We start from the raw sequence: 16,165 nt of genomic DNA, 5'->3' as shown, positions 1-16,165 counted from the left end.
ACAGTTCAGGAGATGCAAAGAGCAAAATAAATGAATGAAGTTTCGACTGTCCCTCAGTAACCATATTATTATGTCTTTCATTCCGCAAAATAAAGTTACCGGTTAATTAATGGTGATTAAAGCAGTTCTTATTTATTCACATTAGATGCATGTAATTAATTTAATAAAATTACATCGCATTCATGAATAAGAAACGGTGATATCAAAATGTCTTCCCTAACCGTGAATCGAACCCAGCCTGCAACACTGATAGGAATAAATTATTGAATCATTTAATGGTGCCTCGAAAAATATCACACTACTAAATTAAAATCACTGCTTTAATGTGTTTCGGTGTTGAAGGGGATTGAAAAAAGCCCAGACTGCGCCCGCGGTGAGACAGAGTTCGAAATTACAAAGAAGTTGGTGCTGTGAAGTAACAGCTGGGCGAAAGCTGACACCGATTGAAGGACGAGAAACCGCTCAATATAAAGGATGAGCTCACAAACATTACTTTCTGTATTCTGTGTAAAAGGACTCCCAAATTCTTGAATATACTCAATGACTGAGCATCCACTGCCCTCTGAGGTTGAGAATTGCAAAGATTCACAAGCCTCTGAGTGAAGAAATGTCTCCTCATCTGACTCTCAAATGGCCGGCCCCTTATCCTGAGACTCTGCCTCCTAGTTCGAGACTCTCCAGCCAGGGGAAACAACCTCTCATCTTCTACCGTTTCAAGACCTCCAAGAAAATTGTACCTTTCAATGACAACACATCTCGTACTTCTGAACTCCAGAGATTATAGGCCCAATCTACTCAATCTCTCCTCATAGGACAATCCAATCATCATTGAAAACAATCAGGTTTGATTCCCAGTCAGGGATTTCAGTTCTGACAAAGACAATTGAAGTCTGTGAGAATCTTATTAATTGTATTAAAACGAACAAAAATGTGTGTTGCGCACTGAAGGAAATTGCAACATGTTTGCTGTGTGACAGTCAAACTTAAATAACTTTCTTCATAGATTCATAGATTTATAGCCAAAGGCGACTGTTTTATCCAGCGTTTCCGTAGTGTAGTGGTTATCACGTTCGCCTAACACGCGAAAGGTCCCCGGTTCGAAACCGGGCGGAAACATTTTGTAAATCATGTTCATTTAAATCGTAGAAAAATGGATCAATTCGCATTTGTTATGCAATGTAACAAAGTCCTGTTACATTTGTGTTATTCTGTACAGTTGTACACACACACAGAACACTACGGTTTCGCTCGCTCACTTCCGTTTCCAGCCCTGACCGTGCAGACAGCCCCTCTCAAAGTTGCACATTCCGGCTGCTTTCAGTTGAATTGTGAAAGATTATTCAAGGATCCTGCAGCTTTACCTCGGTTCACAACAGCAGATCTAAGCCCCGTTTCTGCAAACTACAAACCATGTTTTCCAGAATTCCAAGGTGTATACGGAACTCAACCATTAAAATTCCCTTCATTAACCACAGGGGTTCAGGCAATTTTCTATGATTCTATAAAAAGTTATTGAAGTTTGACTGTCATCCGGTATACATGTTAGCAATTCCTGCAGTGTGCAACAAAATGTTGTGGGTTGATTAATGATAATAGAAACAGTTATGAAGTGTCTCACAGACATCAATGATCCCTTAATACCGTTGGTTAACTAAAATCTATCAATTGCAGGTTAAAATGAGGAATTCATATTGCATCTTTGAAAGAGCTATCCAATCAGTCCCACTCCGCTGCTCTTCCCCCATAGCCCTGCTGACACTCCTGCCAGTGGAAACGGTTTCCCCCTTAATTTTGATCACCTCTATTAAATCTCCCCTGACCAGTGAATACTGGAGCTCAACGCGGGCAAGTGTCAGATCATCCACTTGGGGCCTAGCAAAGATCAGTCAGTGTGTGGTCTGAAAACATCATGTGAGAGAATCGGTTTTTTCTGTGAAATAGCCGGTCCCGTTAAATTTTACAAATGTTGCCCCAGATCGCTGCTCTCTCAAGCAATGAACATTTTAAACCATTCTCCTGAAATGCAATGTGTAAAATGAGATATGGGTTAACAGTTCAGGAGATGCAAAGAGCAAAATAAATGAATGAAGTTTCGACTGTCCCTCAGTAACCATATTATTATGTCTTTCATTCCGCAAAATAAAGTTACCGGTTAATTAATGGTGATTAAAGCAGTTCTTATTTATTCACATTAGATGCATGTAATTAATTTAATAAAATTACATCGCATTCATGAATAAGAAACGGTGATATCAAAATGTCTTCCCTAACCGTGAATCGAACCCAGCCTGCAACACTGATAGGAATAAATTATTGAATCATTTAATGGTGCCTCGAAAAATATCACACTACTAAATTAAAATCACTGCTTTAATGTGTTTCGGTGTTGAAGGGGATTGAAAAAAGCCCAGACTGCGCCCGCGGTGAGACAGAGTTCGAAATTACAAAGAAGTTGGTGCTGTGAAGTAACAGCTGGGCGAAAGCTGACACCGATTGAAGGACGAGAAACCGCTCAATATAAAGGATGAGCTCACAAACATTACTTTCTGTATTCTGTGTAAAAGGACTCCCAAATTCTTGAATATACTCAATGACTGAGCATCCACTGCCCTCTGAGGTTGAGAATTGCAAAGATTCACAAGCCTCTGAGTGAAGAAATGTCTCCTCATCTGACTCTCAAATGGCCGGCCCCTTATCCTGAGACTCTGCCTCCTAGTTCGAGACTCTCCAGCCAGGGGAAACAACCTCTCATCTTCTACCGTTTCAAGACCTCCAAGAAAATTGTACCTTTCAATGACAACACATCTCGTACTTCTGAACTCCAGAGATTATAGGCCCAATCTACTCAATCTCTCCTCATAGGACAATCCAATCATCATTGAAAACAATCAGGTTTGATTCCCAGTCAGGGATTTCAGTTCTGACAAAGACAATTGAAGTCTGTGAGAATCTTATTAATTGTATTAAAACGAACAAAAATGTGTGTTGCGCACTGAAGGAAATTGCAACATGTTTGCTGTGTGACAGTCAAACTTAAATAACTTTCTTCATAGATTCATAGATTTATAGCCAAAGGCGACTGTTTTATCCAGCGTTTCCGTAGTGTAGTGGTTATCACGTTCGCCTAACACGCGAAAGGTCCCCGGTTCGAAACCGGGCGGAAACATTTTGTAAATCATGTTCATTTAAATCGTAGAAAAATGGATCAATTCGCATTTGTTATGCAATGTAACAAAGTCCTGTTACATTTGTGTTATTCTGTACAGTTGTACACACACACAGAACACTACGGTTTCGCTCGCTCACTTCCGTTTCCAGCCCTGACCGTGCAGACAGCCCCTCTCAAAGTTGCACATTCCGGCTGCTTTCAGTTGAATTGTGAAAGATTATTCAAGGATCCTGCAGCTTTACCTCGGTTCACAACAGCAGATCTAAGCCCCGTTTCTGCAAACTACAAACCATGTTTTCCAGAATTCCAAGGTGTATACGGAACTCAACCATTAAAATTCCCTTCATTAACCACAGGGGTTCAGGCAATTTTCTATGATTCTATAAAAAGTTATTGAAGTTTGACTGTCATCCGGTATACATGTTAGCAATTCCTGCAGTGTGCAACAAAATGTTGTGGGTTGATTAATGATAATAGAAACAGTTATGAAGTGTCTCACAGACATCAATGATCCCTTAATACCGTTGGTTAACTAAAATCTATCAATTGCAGGTTAAAATGAGGAATTCATATTGCATCTTTGAAAGAGCTATCCAATCAGTCCCACTCCGCTGCTCTTCCCCCATAGCCCTGCTGACACTCCTGCCAGTGGAAACGGTTTCCCCCTTAATTTTGATCACCTCTATTAAATCTCCCCTGACCAGTGAATACTGGAGCTCAACGCGGGCAAGTGTCAGATCATCCACTTGGGGCCTAGCAAAGATCAGTCAGTGTGTGGTCTGAAAACATCATGTGAGAGAATCGGTTTTTTCTGTGAAATAGCCGGTCCCGTTAAATTTTACAAATGTTGCCCCAGATCGCTGCTCTCTCAAGCAATGAACATTTTAAACCATTCTCCTGAAATGCAATGTGTAAAATGAGATATGGGTTAACAGTTCAGGAGATGCAAAGAGCAAAATAAATGAATGAAGTTTCGACTGTCCCTCAGTAACCATATTATTATGTCTTTCATTCCGCAAAATAAAGTTACCGGTTAATTAATGGTGATTAAAGCAGTTCTTATTTATTCACATTAGATGCATGTAATTAATTTAATAAAATTACATCGCATTCATGAATAAGAAACGGTGATATCAAAATGTCTTCCCTAACCGTGAATCGAACCCAGCCTGCAACACTGATAGGAATAAATTATTGAATCATTTAATGGTGCCTCGAAAAATATCACACTACTAAATTAAAATCACTGCTTTAATGTGTTTCGGTGTTGAAGGGGATTGAAAAAAGCCCAGACTGCGCCCGCGGTGAGACAGAGTTCGAAATTACAAAGAAGTTGGTGCTGTGAAGTAACAGCTGGGCGAAAGCTGACACCGATTGAAGGACGAGAAACCGCTCAATATAAAGGATGAGCTCACAAACATTACTTTCTGTATTCTGTGTAAAAGGACTCCCAAATTCTTGAATATACTCAATGACTGAGCATCCACTGCCCTCTGAGGTTGAGAATTGCAAAGATTCACAAGCCTCTGAGTGAAGAAATGTCTCCTCATCTGACTCTCAAATGGCCGGCCCCTTATCCTGAGACTCTGCCTCCTAGTTCGAGACTCTCCAGCCAGGGGAAACAACCTCTCATCTTCTACCGTTTCAAGACCTCCAAGAAAATTGTACCTTTCAATGACAACACATCTCGTACTTCTGAACTCCAGAGATTATAGGCCCAATCTACTCAATCTCTCCTCATAGGACAATCCAATCATCATTGAAAACAATCAGGTTTGATTCCCAGTCAGGGATTTCAGTTCTGACAAAGACAATTGAAGTCTGTGAGAATCTTATTAATTGTATTAAAACGAACAAAAATGTGTGTTGCGCACTGAAGGAAATTGCAACATGTTTGCTGTGTGACAGTCAAACTTAAATAACTTTCTTCATAGATTCATAGATTTATAGCCAAAGGCGACTGTTTTATCCAGCGTTTCCGTAGTGTAGTGGTTATCACGTTCGCCTAACACGCGAAAGGTCCCCGGTTCGAAACCGGGCGGAAACATTTTGTAAATCATGTTCATTTAAATCGTAGAAAAATGGATCAATTCGCATTTGTTATGCAATGTAACAAAGTCCTGTTACATTTGTGTTATTCTGTACAGTTGTACACACACACAGAACACTACGGTTTCGCTCGCTCACTTCCGTTTCCAGCCCTGACCGTGCAGACAGCCCCTCTCAAAGTTGCACATTCCGGCTGCTTTCAGTTGAATTGTGAAAGATTATTCAAGGATCCTGCAGCTTTACCTCGGTTCACAACAGCAGATCTAAGCCCCGTTTCTGCAAACTACAAACCATGTTTTCCAGAATTCCAAGGTGTATACGGAACTCAACCATTAAAATTCCCTTCATTAACCACAGGGGTTCAGGCAATTTTCTATGATTCTATAAAAAGTTATTGAAGTTTGACTGTCATCCGGTATACATGTTAGCAATTCCTGCAGTGTGCAACAAAATGTTGTGGGTTGATTAATGATAATAGAAACAGTTATGAAGTGTCTCACAGACATCAATGATCCCTTAATACCGTTGGTTAACTAAAATCTATCAATTGCAGGTTAAAATGAGGAATTCATATTGCATCTTTGAAAGAGCTATCCAATCAGTCCCACTCCGCTGCTCTTCCCCCATAGCCCTGCTGACACTCCTGCCAGTGGAAACGGTTTCCCCCTTAATTTTGATCACCTCTATTAAATCTCCCCTGACCAGTGAATACTGGAGCTCAACGCGGGCAAGTGTCAGATCATCCACTTGGGGCCTAGCAAAGATCAGTCAGTGTGTGGTCTGAAAACATCATGTGAGAGAATCGGTTTTTTCTGTGAAATAGCCGGTCCCGTTAAATTTTACAAATGTTGCCCCAGATCGCTGCTCTCTCAAGCAATGAACATTTTAAACCATTCTCCTGAAATGCAATGTGTAAAATGAGATATGGGTTAACAGTTCAGGAGATGCAAAGAGCAAAATAAATGAATGAAGTTTCGACTGTCCCTCAGTAACCATATTATTATGTCTTTCATTCCGCAAAATAAAGTTACCGGTTAATTAATGGTGATTAAAGCAGTTCTTATTTATTCACATTAGATGCATGTAATTAATTTAATAAAATTACATCGCATTCATGAATAAGAAACGGTGATATCAAAATGTCTTCCCTAACCGTGAATCGAACCCAGCCTGCAACACTGATAGGAATAAATTATTGAATCATTTAATGGTGCCTCGAAAAATATCACACTACTAAATTAAAATCACTGCTTTAATGTGTTTCGGTGTTGAAGGGGATTGAAAAAAGCCCAGACTGCGCCCGCGGTGAGACAGAGTTCGAAATTACAAAGAAGTTGGTGCTGTGAAGTAACAGCTGGGCGAAAGCTGACACCGATTGAAGGACGAGAAACCGCTCAATATAAAGGATGAGCTCACAAACATTACTTTCTGTATTCTGTGTAAAAGGACTCCCAAATTCTTGAATATACTCAATGACTGAGCATCCACTGCCCTCTGAGGTTGAGAATTGCAAAGATTCACAAGCCTCTGAGTGAAGAAATGTCTCCTCATCTGACTCTCAAATGGCCGGCCCCTTATCCTGAGACTCTGCCTCCTAGTTCGAGACTCTCCAGCCAGGGGAAACAACCTCTCATCTTCTACCGTTTCAAGACCTCCAAGAAAATTGTACCTTTCAATGACAACACATCTCGTACTTCTGAACTCCAGAGATTATAGGCCCAATCTACTCAATCTCTCCTCATAGGACAATCCAATCATCATTGAAAACAATCAGGTTTGATTCCCAGTCAGGGATTTCAGTTCTGACAAAGACAATTGAAGTCTGTGAGAATCTTATTAATTGTATTAAAACGAACAAAAATGTGTGTTGCGCACTGAAGGAAATTGCAACATGTTTGCTGTGTGACAGTCAAACTTAAATAACTTTCTTCATAGATTCATAGATTTATAGCCAAAGGCGACTGTTTTATCCAGCGTTTCCGTAGTGTAGTGGTTATCACGTTCGCCTAACACGCGAAAGGTCCCCGGTTCGAAACCGGGCGGAAACATTTTGTAAATCATGTTCATTTAAATCGTAGAAAAATGGATCAATTCGCATTTGTTATGCAATGTAACAAAGTCCTGTTACATTTGTGTTATTCTGTACAGTTGTACACACACACAGAACACTACGGTTTCGCTCGCTCACTTCCGTTTCCAGCCCTGACCGTGCAGACAGCCCCTCTCAAAGTTGCACATTCCGGCTGCTTTCAGTTGAATTGTGAAAGATTATTCAAGGATCCTGCAGCTTTACCTCGGTTCACAACAGCAGATCTAAGCCCCGTTTCTGCAAACTACAAACCATGTTTTCCAGAATTCCAAGGTGTATACGGAACTCAACCATTAAAATTCCCTTCATTAACCACAGGGGTTCAGGCAATTTTCTATGATTCTATAAAAAGTTATTGAAGTTTGACTGTCATCCGGTATACATGTTAGCAATTCCTGCAGTGTGCAACAAAATGTTGTGGGTTGATTAATGATAATAGAAACAGTTATGAAGTGTCTCACAGACATCAATGATCCCTTAATACCGTTGGTTAACTAAAATCTATCAATTGCAGGTTAAAATGAGGAATTCATATTGCATCTTTGAAAGAGCTATCCAATCAGTCCCACTCCGCTGCTCTTCCCCCATAGCCCTGCTGACACTCCTGCCAGTGGAAACGGTTTCCCCCTTAATTTTGATCACCTCTATTAAATCTCCCCTGACCAGTGAATACTGGAGCTCAACGCGGGCAAGTGTCAGATCATCCACTTGGGGCCTAGCAAAGATCAGTCAGTGTGTGGTCTGAAAACATCATGTGAGAGAATCGGTTTTTTCTGTGAAATAGCCGGTCCCGTTAAATTTTACAAATGTTGCCCCAGATCGCTGCTCTCTCAAGCAATGAACATTTTAAACCATTCTCCTGAAATGCAATGTGTAAAATGAGATATGGGTTAACAGTTCAGGAGATGCAAAGAGCAAAATAAATGAATGAAGTTTCGACTGTCCCTCAGTAACCATATTATTATGTCTTTCATTCCGCAAAATAAAGTTACCGGTTAATTAATGGTGATTAAAGCAGTTCTTATTTATTCACATTAGATGCATGTAATTAATTTAATAAAATTACATCGCATTCATGAATAAGAAACGGTGATATCAAAATGTCTTCCCTAACCGTGAATCGAACCCAGCCTGCAACACTGATAGGAATAAATTATTGAATCATTTAATGGTGCCTCGAAAAATATCACACTACTAAATTAAAATCACTGCTTTAATGTGTTTCGGTGTTGAAGGGGATTGAAAAAAGCCCAGACTGCGCCCGCGGTGAGACAGAGTTCGAACTTACAAAGAAGTTGGTGCTGCGAAGTAACCGCCAAGCGAAAGCTGACACCGATTAATGAAGGAGACAGCGCTCAATATAAACGAAGAGCTCACAAAAGTTAACTTTCTGTATTCTATGTAAAAGGACTCTCAAATCCTTGAATATACTCAATGACTGAGCATCCACTGCCCTCTGAGGTTGAGAATTGCAAAGATCACAAGCCTCTGAGTGAAGAAATGTCTCCTCATCTGAGTCTCAAATAGCCGGCCCCTAATCCTCAGACTCTGCCCCCAAGTTCTAGACTCTCCAGCCAGGGGAAACAACCTCTCAGCTTCTATCCTTTCAAGCCCTCCAAGAAAATTATACCTTTCAATGACAACACATCTCGTTCTTCTGAACTCCAGAGATTATAGGCCCAATCTGCTCAATCTCTCCTCATAGGACAATCCAATCATCATTGAAAACAATCAGGTTTGATTCCCAGTCAGGGATTTCAGTTCTGACAAAGACCATTGAAGTCTGTGAGAATCTTAATAATTGTATTAAAACCAACAAAAATGTGTGTTGCACACTGAAGGAAATTGTAACATGTTTGCCGGGTGACAGTCAAACTTTAATAACTTTCGTCAGAGATTCATAGATTTATAACAAAAGGCGACTGATTTTTCCAGCGTTTCCGTAGTGTAGTGGTTATCACGTTCGCCTAACACGCGAAAAGTCCTCGGTTCGAAACCGGGCGGAAACATTTTGTAAATCATGTTCATTTAAATCGTAGAAAAATGGATCAATTTCATTTGTTATGCAAAGTAACAAAGTCCTGTTACATTTGTGTTATTCTGTACAGTTATGCACACACACAGAACACTACGGTGTCGCTCGCTCACTTCCGTTTCCAGTCCTGACCGTGCAGACAGCCCCTCTCAAAGCTACACAATCCGGCTGCTTTCAGTTGAATTGTGAAAGATTATTCAAGGATCCTGCAGCTTTACTTCGGTTCACAACAGCAGATCAAAGCCGCGTTGCTGCAAACAACAAACCATGTTTTCCAGAATTCCAAGGTGTATACGGAACTCCACCATTAAAATTCCCTTCATTAACCTCAGGGGTTCAGGTAATTTTCTATGAATCTATAACAAGTTATTAAAGTTTGACTGTCATCCGTTATACATGTTAGCAATTCCTGCAGTGTGCAACAAAATGTTGTGGGTTGATTAATGATAATAGAAACAATTATGAAGTGTCTCACAGACTTCAATGATTCCTTAATACCGTTGGTTGACTAAAAGCTATCAATCGCAGGTTAAAATGAGCAATTCATGATGCATCTTTGAAAGAGCTATCCAAACAGTCCCACTCCGCTGCTCTTCCCCCATAGCCCTGCTGACACTCCTGCCAGTGGAAACTGTTTCCCCCATAATCTTGATCACCTCTATGAAATCTCCCCTGACCAGTGATTAATGGAGTTCAACCCGTTCAAGTGTCAGATCATCCACTTGGGGCCTAGCAAAGATTGGTCAGTGTGTGGTCTGAAAACATCATGTGAGAGAATAGGTTTTTTCTGTGAAATAGCCGGTCCCGATAAATTTTACAAATCTTGCCCCAGATCGCTGATCTCTCAAGCAATGAAGATTTTAAACTATTCTCCTAAAATGCAATGTGTAAAATGAGATATGGGTTAACAGTTCAGGAGATGCAAAGAGCAAAATAAATGAATGAAGTTTCGACTGTCCCTCAGTAACCATATTATCATGTCTTTCATTCTGCAAAATAAAGTTACCGGTTAATTAATGGTGATTATAGCAGTTCTTATTTATTCACATTAGATGCATGTAATTAATTTAATAAAATTACATCGCATTCATGAATAAGAAACGGTGATATCAAAATTTCTTCTCTAACCGGGAATCGAACCCAGCTCGCAACACTGATAGGAATACATTATTGAATTATTTAATGGTGCCTCGAAAAATGTCACGCTGCTAAATTAAAATCACTGCTTTAATGTGTTTCGGTGTTGAAGGGGATTGAAAAAAGCCCAGACTGCGCCCGCGGTGAGACAGAGTTCGAACTTACAAAGAAGTTAGTGCTGCGAAGTAACCGATGAGCGAAAGCTGACACCGATTAAAGGACGAAGAATGGCTCAATATAAAGGATGAGCTCACAAACGTTAATTTCTGTATTCTGTGTAAAAGGACTCCCAAATCCTTGAATATACACAATGACTGAGCATCCACTGCCCTCTGAGGTTGAGAATTGCAAAGATTCACAAGCCTCTGAGTGAAGAAATGTCTCCTCATCTGACTCTCAACTGGCCGGCCCCTTATCCTGAGACTCTGCCCCCTAGTTCTAGACTCTCCAGCCAGGGGAAGCAACCTCTCAGCTTCTACCCTTTCAAGCCCTGCATGAAAATTGTACCTTTCAATGAGAACTCCTCTCGTTCTTCTGAACTCCAGAGATTATAGGCCCAATCTACTCAATCTCTCCTCATAGGACAATCCTATCATCATTGAAAACAATCAGGTTTGATTCCCAGTCAGGGATTTCAGTTCTGACAAAGACCATTGAAGTCTGTGAGAATCTTAATAAATGTATTAAAACCAACAAAAATGTGTGTTGCTCACTGAAGGAAATTGTAACATGTTTGCTGGGTGGCAGTCAAACTTTAAAAACTTTCTTCATAGATTCATAGATGTTTAGCAAAAGGCGACTGTTTGATCCAGCGTTTTCGTAGTGTAGTGGTTATCACGTTCGCCTAACACGCGAAAAGTCCCCGATTCGAAACCGGGCGGCAACATTTTGTAAATCATATTCATTTATGTCGTAGAAAAATGGATCAATTCGCATTTGTTATGCAATGTAACAAAGTCCTGTTACATTTGTGTTATTCTGTACAGTTCTGCACACACACAGAAAACTACGGTGTCGCTCTCTCGCTTCCGTTTCCGGACCTGACCGTGCAGACAGCCCCTCTCAAAGCTGTACATTCCGGCTGCTTTCAGTTGAATTGTGAAAGATTATTCAAGGATCCTGCAGCTTTACCTCGGTTCACAACGGCAGATCTAAGCCGCGTTTCTGCAAACTACAAACCATGTTTTCCAGAATTCGAAGGTGTATACGGAACTCAAACATTAAACTTCCCTTCATTAACCACAGGGGTTCAGGCAATTTTCTCTGAATCTATTAAACGTTATTAAAGTTTGACTGTCATCCGTTATACATGTTAACAATTCCTGCAGTGTGCAACAAAATGTTGTGGGTGGATTATTGATAATGGAAACAATTATGAAGTGTCTCACAGACTTCAATGATCCCTTAATAACGTTGGTTAACTAAAATCTATCAATCGCAGGTTAAAATGAGCAATTCATGATGCATCTTTGAACGAGCTATCCAATCAGTCCCACTCCGCAGGTCGTCCCCCATAGCCCTGCTGACACTCCTGCCAGTGGAAACTTTTTCCCCCTTAATTTTGATCACCTCTATTAAATATCCCCTGACCAGTGATTAATGGAGTTCAACGCGTTCAAGTGTCAGATCATCCACTTGGGGCCTAGCAAAGATTGGTCAGTGTGTGGTCTGAAAACATCATGTGAGAGAATCAACATACACTTAAAATTCGTTTAGGTAAATTTTGTCAAGGTTTAAAATTTTAAGTTTTACATTTATATTTCAAAACATTCAATTTGAATTTTAAATCATAGATTCATAGAATCATAGATTGATACGGCACAGAAGGAGCCCATGCAGCCCATTGAGTCTGTGCTGGCACTTTGAAAGAGCTCTTCAAATAATCCCACTCCCCTGATGTTTCACACAGAATCACACAGAAATCCCACAATGCAGATAGAGGCCATTTCGGCCCATCGAGCCTGCACCGACACATGTCCCACCCGATTCCCGTAACCCCTACACGAACACATATCCCACGCTATCCCCATAACCCCACGTATTTAATCCCCCGAACACTAAGGGTCAATTTATCATAGCCAATCAACCTAACCTGCACACCTGCAAATTTCTCCTTTACAATGATTTATTCAATTCTCTTTTGAAAGTTACTATTGTGTCTGCTCCACCGCCCTTTCAGGCAGCGCATTCCCGATCACAACAACTGGCTGCGGTAAAAAAAACTCCTCATCTCCCCTCTGGTACCTTTTGCCGGTTTGGTTCAATCGGTGTCCTCCAGTTACCGACCCTCCTGCCACTGGAAACAGATTCTCCTTATTTACTCTTATCAAAACATCTTGTAAATTTACAAACCTCGATTAAATTTCCTCTTAATCTTCTGCAGAAAAACAATTGCAGCTTCTCAGTCGATCAACATAACTGAAGTCAACTCATCCCTGGGGCCACTCGCTCTTTGTGCTTGTCTCTCTTTTTTGTCTCTATCTGTCTCTCTCTTTGTCCCTGCCTCTCTCTTTGTCCCTGTCTCTCTCTTTGTCCCTGTCTCTCTCTTTGTCTCTGCCTCTCTCTTTGTCTCTGCCTCCCTCTTTGTCCCTGTCTCTCTATCTGTCTGTCTGTCTCTTTCTCACTCTGTTCACAGTTAGCTTCTAGTTCTGATCAAACACTGCAACTTTCAGTTCCACGTTACTATCGTGGTGAGTATCCCCGCCTGTCACGCGGAAGACCGGGATTCAATTCCCCGACGGCAGGTTTTTTTTTTAACAACTCCAATTTTTTAATTTCTTCCCAGTTCCTTGAAATGCTCCTTGGAAAAGTTGAACTGAAAAAGTTCAAGTGAAATAATTTTAAAAGATTTACCGACATAAGAAGAACTGTATAAAAACTCCCTGCACCTGCTCCTCGTTGGAATCGTGCTCCCCTCTATTTCCTTCTCACTGTTGTGTGGGGCAGAGAGGAGTCATAACGGCACAGAATGAGACCATTGAATGCTTAATTAAATTCATTTATTTTGAACATGTGACCATTTATTCTTAATTCCGTGATGTGAAATGTTATTTATTTGGAGATTTCTATTATGCTTATGGGATTCCGTACATAAAGCATCATAGGAATCCCCTGCATGATTGGTTGGCCTGGCCAACGGATGCTGCCGAACCATGAGCTCCAATGGTATCCGTGGGCCTTTATGCTTGCGTACGCCAGCAGGCCCAAGACCGCAAGAGTGCGAAGCTCCGGAGGCACCAGTTAATTCGGATTTGTTTCTCGGTTCGAAGGCGTAAGCCGGCGCCAAACCTCCGATCGCAATCTCAAGGCCCATCATATTTTAGGAGGCTGGTTTAAAATGTTTATTACTTACGACATCAGCAATCTGGGGCAAATTTTGTTCAATATAACCGGGCCGGTTATTGCGCAGAATTAAAATGTTCCACTCGAACATATCCACCCGGGCTCGATTTGGGAACTGTTCATGTAGGAGGCGAACATGATCGTCGCTGCACTACGGAAACCGGAGCGTTAGTGTCCACGGAAAAGCGAATCAGCAGCGAGCATAAAATCTGATGGTGATCATTTTCAGATTCAATGCAGTCAGCCATTAAATAAAGTGAATAATTTTACAGTGAAAAGATTTGGAAGTATTACTCGCATCTGTGTCTTTAGTTAAAGTTTGTGGCGTCTGACTCCCGCTCATGACTCTGAATAAGAAAGAAGAGGCTTGACATTGACCAGACTGCACTGCGCCTGGTGTTTGTGAACTCATCCTTTATATTGAACGGTTTCTCATTCATTGACCGGCGTCAGCATCAGCTCAGCGATTACTTCGCAGCTCCAACTTAATTGTAAGCTCCAACCTCTCTCACCGCGGGCGTTGCATAGTGATTTTATCGTCATTTTCAATCCCCTTCTTCTGCACCGAAACAAATTGTAGCCGTGATTTTAAAACAATGCTGCGTGATTCATAGCGATCACCTTTAAATGATTCAGAAAACCAGTCCTTTCACCTCCGTAACACGGGATCGATTCCTGGTAAGAAAAGTAACTTTTATAACACAGTTTTAAAATCAAAATCTGATGAAATTGACTACATTCAGCTGATGGGAAAATTTAGAATTGTTTTAATTACCATTAATTAACCGATAACTTTCTTTTGCAGAATGAATGAATTAATAGCTTTGCACCATTTAAAAAATATTCTGTTTGTCTATTCTCCCTACCACAGTGAATAACCTCACATTTCTCTACATTATACTCCGTCTGCCGCCTTATTGCTTATCACTGAATCTGTCTATATCCCATTGTAGGCTCTTTGTGTCCTCACAGCTTACTTTCCCAGCTAGCTTTGTATCATCAGAAAACTTGGATACATTACACTCTGTCCCTTCATCTAAGTCAGTAATATCGACTGTAAATAGCTGAAGCATGCGCACTAGATCCTTGCGGCACCCGACTAGTTACAGCCTGCCAATCTGAAAATGACCCGTTTATCCCTAATCTCTGTTTTCTGTCCGTTAATCAATGCTCTATTCTTGCTAATACATTACCTCCAGTCCCATGAGCCCTTATCTTGTGTAACAACCTGTTACGTGGTGCCTTATCGAATGCCTTTTGGAAATCCATATATGCTGCCTCCACTGGTTCCCCTTATAGTTCCAATTAATGCCTGAAGCAGAACATCCCGTTGTGCCAATGGAGCCTGTTTGTCGGACAAGGCTACATGTAAGGAAGGAGTGTGGTAAGGAGAGAAGTGAAGTGATACTTTGGTAACAAGGTCGGGTAATAAAAATAAAAGTGCTGGAAACACTCAGCAGGTCAGGCAGCATCTGTGGAGAGAGAAGCAGAGTTAACGTTTCAGGTCGAAAACCTTCCATCAGAAGGTGGCCAGTTGTGTTAGGTTACACTGTTAAACGTGCAAATTGTCACGTAGTAGAGGTAAGGAAAAGATATCAAAAGTTTGGAACAGATACTTTAGAATTCGATAAAGGTTTGAGCAACTTGTATATCGAACTCGGAACTATAAAGTGTTGGAGTTCCTCGGCTAAAATTCGCAAAGATTTGTTTAAAAGCTGTTGTTAATTATACTTCTAATTGTTGCAAGATTAATAAATCTGACATTTATTGTTGCGAACACTTTTCCTGCTCTGCGCGTTTCCCAGCTGTGCTCGGAGCGCCGTCCCCTTCAGTCCATCGCTCACAGGGTCTGTTCCATTCAGCGTTTCTACTCTCTGGACCTTGGTGAAATTTCATAGATTGAAAGGGACGCGTCTCAACCCCGAGCTCGTCACCGACTCGCTCACCGGTGCACAGCGACCACACTCTGCTCCCGTGAGATGGAGGCCCAGGAGCTGTTTCAAGCTCGAGTGCAGTTTCAAGCAGAACTCATTCAAAGAAAGTCCAAGTCATTGAGGCGCCTGATTCTTTGCACCTTCCCAACGTGTTGAGATTCATGTGGGGGTGATTTGGGCACGCCTTTCCCCACATTGCAACACTTCAAAGGTACTTCAATGGTTATAAAGCGCTTTGGGACGTCCTGAGTTCGTGAAAAGCTCTGTATCAATGCCAGTGTTTTTTTTTGCAGAAGTTCGAACAGCAAGTTCATAATTCGCTGGCAATATAAAGGCTCGTCCGGGATTATGAACCGGGGACCTCTCGTAAGTTTCAACCAATAACCCCGAAGCGAGAATCATACCTCTAA

At 41.1% G+C, this 16,165-nt stretch overlaps 5 non-coding genes across 5 annotated transcripts; all 5 read left to right on the top strand.

Moving 5' to 3' along the window:
* The first annotated feature begins 1,043 nt into the window (after positions 1-1,043).
* On the top strand, positions 1,044-1,116 carry trnav-aac (transfer RNA valine (anticodon AAC)). Its single transcript has one exon. It is a non-coding gene; the product is annotated as a tRNA-Val (tRNA).
* A 1,977-nt stretch (positions 1,117-3,093) lies between these two features.
* On the top strand, positions 3,094-3,166 carry trnav-aac (transfer RNA valine (anticodon AAC)). The gene has a single exon. It is a non-coding gene; the product is annotated as a tRNA-Val (tRNA).
* Positions 3,167-5,143: 1,977 nt separating this feature from the next.
* Positions 5,144-5,216, top strand: trnav-aac (transfer RNA valine (anticodon AAC)). The gene has a single exon. It is a non-coding gene; the product is annotated as a tRNA-Val (tRNA).
* A 1,977-nt stretch (positions 5,217-7,193) lies between these two features.
* Positions 7,194-7,266, top strand: trnav-aac (transfer RNA valine (anticodon AAC)). The gene has a single exon. It is a non-coding gene; the product is annotated as a tRNA-Val (tRNA).
* Positions 7,267-9,243: 1,977 nt separating this feature from the next.
* On the top strand, positions 9,244-9,316 carry trnav-aac (transfer RNA valine (anticodon AAC)). The gene has a single exon. It is a non-coding gene; the product is annotated as a tRNA-Val (tRNA).
* Positions 9,317-16,165: the final 6,849 nt, after the last annotated feature.

This window comes from Somniosus microcephalus, unplaced genomic scaffold (genome assembly GCF_052327205.1).
Source record: "Somniosus microcephalus isolate GS21.2 unplaced genomic scaffold, FLI_Smic_1.0 unresolved_chr4, whole genome shotgun sequence".
Classification (NCBI taxonomy): Eukaryota; Metazoa; Chordata; class Chondrichthyes; order Squaliformes; family Somniosidae; genus Somniosus; species Somniosus microcephalus.
The sequence above is the reverse complement of the archived record's forward strand: the minus strand, read 5'-3'. Positions and strand labels throughout refer to the sequence as shown.